This window comes from Ranitomeya variabilis, chromosome 2 (genome assembly GCF_051348905.1).
Source record: "Ranitomeya variabilis isolate aRanVar5 chromosome 2, aRanVar5.hap1, whole genome shotgun sequence".
Lineage (NCBI taxonomy): Eukaryota > Metazoa > Chordata > Amphibia > Anura > Dendrobatidae > Ranitomeya > Ranitomeya variabilis.
In genome coordinates, this window is record NC_135233.1 from 955,550,761 (window position 1) to 955,556,760 (window position 6,000).

Consider the following 6,000-nt stretch of genomic DNA (forward strand, 5'->3'; position numbering starts at 1 on the left):
CGCCGCGGTTTTTTTCTGCATGCAAAAACGCATGCGTCTAAAAAACGCGGCGTTTTGGCGCGGTTACATGCGTTTTTTCACCACATGCGTTTTTTTTAAAAACGCTGCAGAGCAAAACGCAAGTGTGAAACCAGCCTTAGCTGTTTGATCGGATTAAGGGTGTTACCATCTTCATCAAACTAAGGGTAAGTTCACACAGGGCGTTTTTGCTGCGTTTTTTTGCTGCTTTTTTATGCTAATTTTCAGCTGCTTTTTACAATACCAGCAAAGCCTATGAGATTTCAGAAATCTCATGTACACACATTGGTTTTTTGTATAATCAGTATTTTGTGCTTTGCTGCGCTTTTTGGACATAGAGCATATCACTTCTTTCAGCATTTTTGCTGCGTTGTTTCAGCTTTTTTCACCTATTGACTTGAATAAGTCTTGAAAAAGACTGCTGCTGAACATCCAAGGACATTAGCATGGACAAAGAGAAAAAAACGCACTAAAAACGCACCAAATACGCAACAAAAAACGCACCAAATACACTCCTAAACCTGAGTTTTGGACGCAGCTTCTTTCCTGCCAAGAAGATCAGGTTTTGCTGCAGAAAAAAAAGCAGCAAAAACGCCCTGTGTGAACTTACCCTAAGCCTGAGTGGAGCTAATAACCTAATTCACAATAACGAGTGAGACGAGTGGAATACTACGTTCAACACCCGAGATGGTCATTATGGATACTTAGTCACACTTTTCATATCATGCAATTCACCAGTCATATTCCAACACTTTGTTAATAGTGTGTTGAGCATTCCGATACTGCAAATATCGGGTATTGCCGATATTCGCTGTATCGGAATTCCGATACTGAGTTCCGATATTTTTGCGATATCGGATACCGGAATCGGAAGTTCCCATAGTGCAATTATGCACTATAATGGAGTGTGGGCGGTGCGTGGGCAGAGACTGCGTGTGTGTGTGTGCGGGCGGGGTCTGTGTGTGCCTGCCGGGGCTCTGTGCGGCGTGCCAGGGCTCTGTGCGGGGCTCTGTGTGGCGTGCCGGGGCTCTATGCGGCGTGCCGGGGATCTGTGCGGCATGCCGGGGCTCTGTGCGGCGTGCCTGGGCTCTGTGCGGCATGCCGGGGTCTGTGCGGCGTCCCGGGGCTCTGTGCGGGGCTCTGTGTAGCATGCCTGGGCTCTGTGCGGCGTGCCGGGGCTCTGTGCGGCGTGCCGGGGCTCTGTGCGGGCTGCCGGGGGTCCGCAGGGCTCTGTGTGGCATGCCGGAGCTCTGTGCGGGCTGCCGGGGGTCTGTGTGGGGCTCTGTGCGGCATGCCGGGGCTCTGTGCGGGTTGCGGGGGTCTGTGCGTGTGTGCAGGCATCGTCTGATGGGACTACAAGTCCCATCGGACGATGCCTGCAACAGTGACAGTGATTGACACATTAGCCAATGATGGGACAGTAGTAGTCCCATCATCCGGCTAATGTGTTGAATGTAAAAAAAAAAATACATACATACATACATACTACATACATGCTACATACATACTACATACATACTACATACATGCTACATACATACTACACACATACATGCTACATACATACATGCTACATGCATGCTACATGCATGATACATGCATGCTACATGCATGCTACATGCATACTACATACATGCTACGTACATACTACATACATGCTACATACATGCTACATTCATGCTACATACATACTACATACATACTACATACATACATATTACGTACAATACATTCATACATTACATACAATACATACATATAGACATACAGTACATTAAACATAGATTTCATACTCACCATTACTTGTCACTTTGTTCCCCGAAGCTAGTGTCATCTGTAAAAAAGATTAAAATAAAACACCCAATATACTCCCTGTCCGCAGAAATCCACGAGTGTCCCACGATGATCTCCCATAGAGAACGGCAGCATCAGCTGATGCGACCGCTCTCTAGGGGCACCAGGAACACAATGACGAGAGGAAGGTATCCTTCCGCACTGTATTCCTCCGCCGCTGTAAAAAAAAAAAATAGTCCCTAGTCTCACTTTATGCCATTGCTGTGTGAGACATTTTCCCATGCAGCAATTGCCATAAAGTAAGAATTTGAACTCAGGTAACCTCAGTGATGCACTGCAGGAGCCATTGTCTCCTGTCAGTGTGTCACTGGAGGGCCTATAGAGCAGTGACATCACCCGATGTCACTGTTCTATAGGGGAGATCGTCGTGGGACACTCGTTACTAATTGGGCTACGGTGGACAGGTAGTATGCGGTTTATTATTTTACGTTTTTTGCAGGCGCTGAAGTATGGTAAGTATGGTTAAATGAAGAATATTAAAATACTTTTTTCTAAATGTGTGTGTGTTTTATTAACCCTTTCATACTATTGGATGAATAACGGATAGGCGTCTTATTGATGCCTCTCCGTTATTAACCTGGCTTAATGTCACCTTACAATAGCAAGGTGACATTAACCCCTTATTACCCCATATCCCACCGCTACACGGGAGTGGGAAGAGAGGGGCTAAGTGCCGGAATTGGCGCATCTTACAGATGCGCCATTTCCGGGGCAGCTGCGGACTGGTATTTGTAGCCGGGGGGGCAATATCCATGGCCCCTCTCTAGGCTATGAATATCAGCCCGCAGCTGTCTGCGTAGCCTTCCTGGCTATAAAATATAGGGGGACCCCACGTCATTTTTTGGGGGGGTCCCCCTATTTTAATAGCCAGTAAAGGCTACGCAGACAGCTGCGGGCTGATATTCATAGCAGGCTACAAATATTGGCCGTCGGCTTTCCCCCTCTGGTGCAGAAAATTGGCGCGGGAGCCCAAGCCATTTTTTTTCCGTTTTTTTTTTTTTTTTAACTTCAATGCTCATTAAGGAATTTTTCATACTTGCGTTTTGGTCCGTCGCTATGCGTCGGGCCGACGTACCGACGCACGTTGTGAAATTTCTGCATGACGTGGGCAGCGGATGCAGTTTTTCAACGCATCTGCTGCCCATTCTGAAGTCCGGGGAGGAGGGGGCGGAGTTTCGGCCGCGCATGCGAGGTAGAAAATGGCGGACGCGACGGACAAAAAAACGTTCACTTGAACGTTTTTTCGTGCTGACAGTCCGCCAAAACACGATGGATCCGTTGCACGAGGGACGCGACAAGTGACCATCCGTCGCGATCCGTCACTAATACAAGTCTATGGGTAAAAAACGCATCCTGCGAGCACATTTGCAGGATCTGTTTTTTTCCCAAAATGACGGATTGCGATGGATTGCTAAAAACGCAAGTGTGAAAGTAGCCTTAGAAACATCGGCCTTTCTATTATATATCTATGGATATATCTATCCATACATCTGGCTGCTTTCACACATCAGGTTTTTGCCGTCAGGCACAATCCGGTGAGCTTTGAAAGAAACGGATCCGGCGGAAAAAAAACGGATCCGGCGGAAAAAACGGATCCGGCGGAATAAAACGGATCCGGCAAATGTGCTCGCAGGATGCGTTTTTTACCCATAGACTTGTATTAGCGACGGATCGTGACGCATGGCCACTTGTCGCGTCCGTCTTGCAATGGATTCGTCGTGTTTTGGCGGACCCTCAGTGACACACTGACAGGAGTCAATGGCTCCTTCAGTGCATCACTGAGGTTACCTGAGTTCAAATTCTTACTTTATGGCAATTGCTGTGTGGGAAAATGCCTCACACAGCAATGGCATAAAGTGAGACTAGGGACTATTTTTTTTTTTTTTACAGCGGCGGAGGAATACAGTGCAGAAGGATACCTTTCTCCCGTCATTGTGTTCCTGGTGCCCCTAGAGAGCGGTCGCATCAGCTGATGCTGCCGTTCTCTATGGGAGATCGTCATGGGACACTCGTGGATTTCTGCAGACAGGGAGTATATTGGTTGTTTGTTATTTTAATCTTTTTTACAGATGACAATAGCTTCGGGGAACAAAGTGACAAGTGATGGTGAGTATGAAATCTATGTTTAATGTACTGTATGTCTGTATGTATGTATTGTATGTAATGTATGAATGTATTGTATGTAGTATGTATGTATGTAGTATCTATGTAGTTTGTTTGTAGCATGTATGTAGCGTGCATGTATGTAGCATGTATGTAGCATGTATGTATCATGTATGTAGCATTTACTTAGTATGTAGCATGTAGTATGTATGTTGTATGTATGTAGCATGTATGTAGCATGTAGTATGTATGTATGTAGTGTGTATGTAGCATGAATGTAGCATGTATGTAGCATGTATGTAGCATGTATTTAGTATGTATGTAGCATGTATGTAGAATGTAGTATGTATGTAGTATGTATGCTGTATGTATGTAGCATGTAGTATGTATGTAGTATGTATGTATGTAGTATGCATGTAGCATGTATTTAGTATGTATGTAGCATGTATGTAGCATGTAGTATGTATGTAGTATGTATGTAGCATGTAGTAGGTATGTAGCATGTATGTAGCATGTATGTATTATGCATGTAGCATGTATTTAGTATGTATGTAGCATGTATGTAGCATGTAGTATGTATGTAGTATGTATGTTGTATGTATGTAGCATGTAGTATGTATGTAGTATGTATGTAGCATGTATGTAGCATGTATGTACAGTACAGACCAAAAGTTTGGACACACCTTCTCATTTAAAGATTTGTCTGTATTTTCATGACTGTGAAAATTGTACATTCACACTGAAGGCATCAAAACTATGAATTAACACATGTGGAATTATATACTTAACAAAAAAGTATGAAACAACTGAAAATATGTCTTATATTCTAGGTTCTTCAAAGTAGCCACCTTTTGCTTTGATGACTGCGTTGCACACTAGGTAGTCACCCGGAATGGTCTTCCAACAATCTTGAAGGAGTTCCCAGAGATGCTTAGTACTTGTTGGCCCTTTTACCTTCACTCTGCGGTCCAGCTCACCCCAAAGCATCTCGATTGGTTTCAGGTCTGGTGACTGTGGAGGCCATGTCATCTGGCGTAGCACCCCATCACTCTCCTTCTTGGTCAAATAGCCCTTACACAGCCTGGAGGTGTGTTTGGGGTCATTGTCCTGTTGAAAAATAAATGATGGTCCAACTAAACGCAAACTGGATGGAATAGCATGCCGCTGCAAGATGCTGTGGTAGCCATGCTGGTTCAGTATGCCTTCAATTTTGAATAAATCCTCAACAGTGTCACCAGCAAAGCACCCCCACACCATCACACCTCCTCCTCCATGCTTCACGGTGGGAACCAGGCATGAAGAGTCCATCCGTTCACCTTTTCTGCATCGCACAAAGACAAGGTGGTTGGAACCAAAGATCTCAAATTTGCACTCATCAGACCAAAGCATAGATTTCCACAGGGCTAATGTTCATTCCTTGTGTTCTTTAGCCCAAACAAGTCTCTTCTGCTTGTTGCCTGTCCTTAGCAGTGGTTTCCTAGCAGCTATTTTACCATGAAGGCCTGCTGCACAAAGTCTCCTCTTAACAGTTGTTGTAGAGATGTGTCTGCTGCTAGAACTCTGTGTGGCATTGACCCGGTCTCTAATCTGAGCTGCTGTTAACCTGCGATTTCTGAGGCTGGTGACTCGGATAAACTTATCCTCAGAAGCAGAGGTGACTCTTGGTCTTCCTTTCCTGGGTCGGTCCTCATGTGAGCCAGTTTTGTAGCGCTTGATGGTTTTTGCCACTGCACTTGGGGACACTTTCAAAGTTTTCCCAATTTTTCGGACTGACTGACCTTCATTTCTTAAAGTAATGATGGCCACTCATTTTTCTTTACTTAGCTGCTTTTTTCTTGCCATAATACAAATTCTTACAGTCTATTCAGTAGGATGATCAGCTGTGTATCCACCAGACTTCTGCACAACACAACTGATGGTCCCCACCCCATTTATAAGGCAAGAAATCCCATTTATTAAACCTGACAGGGCACACCTGTGACGTGAAAACCATTCCCGGTGACAACCTCTTGAAGCTCATCAAGA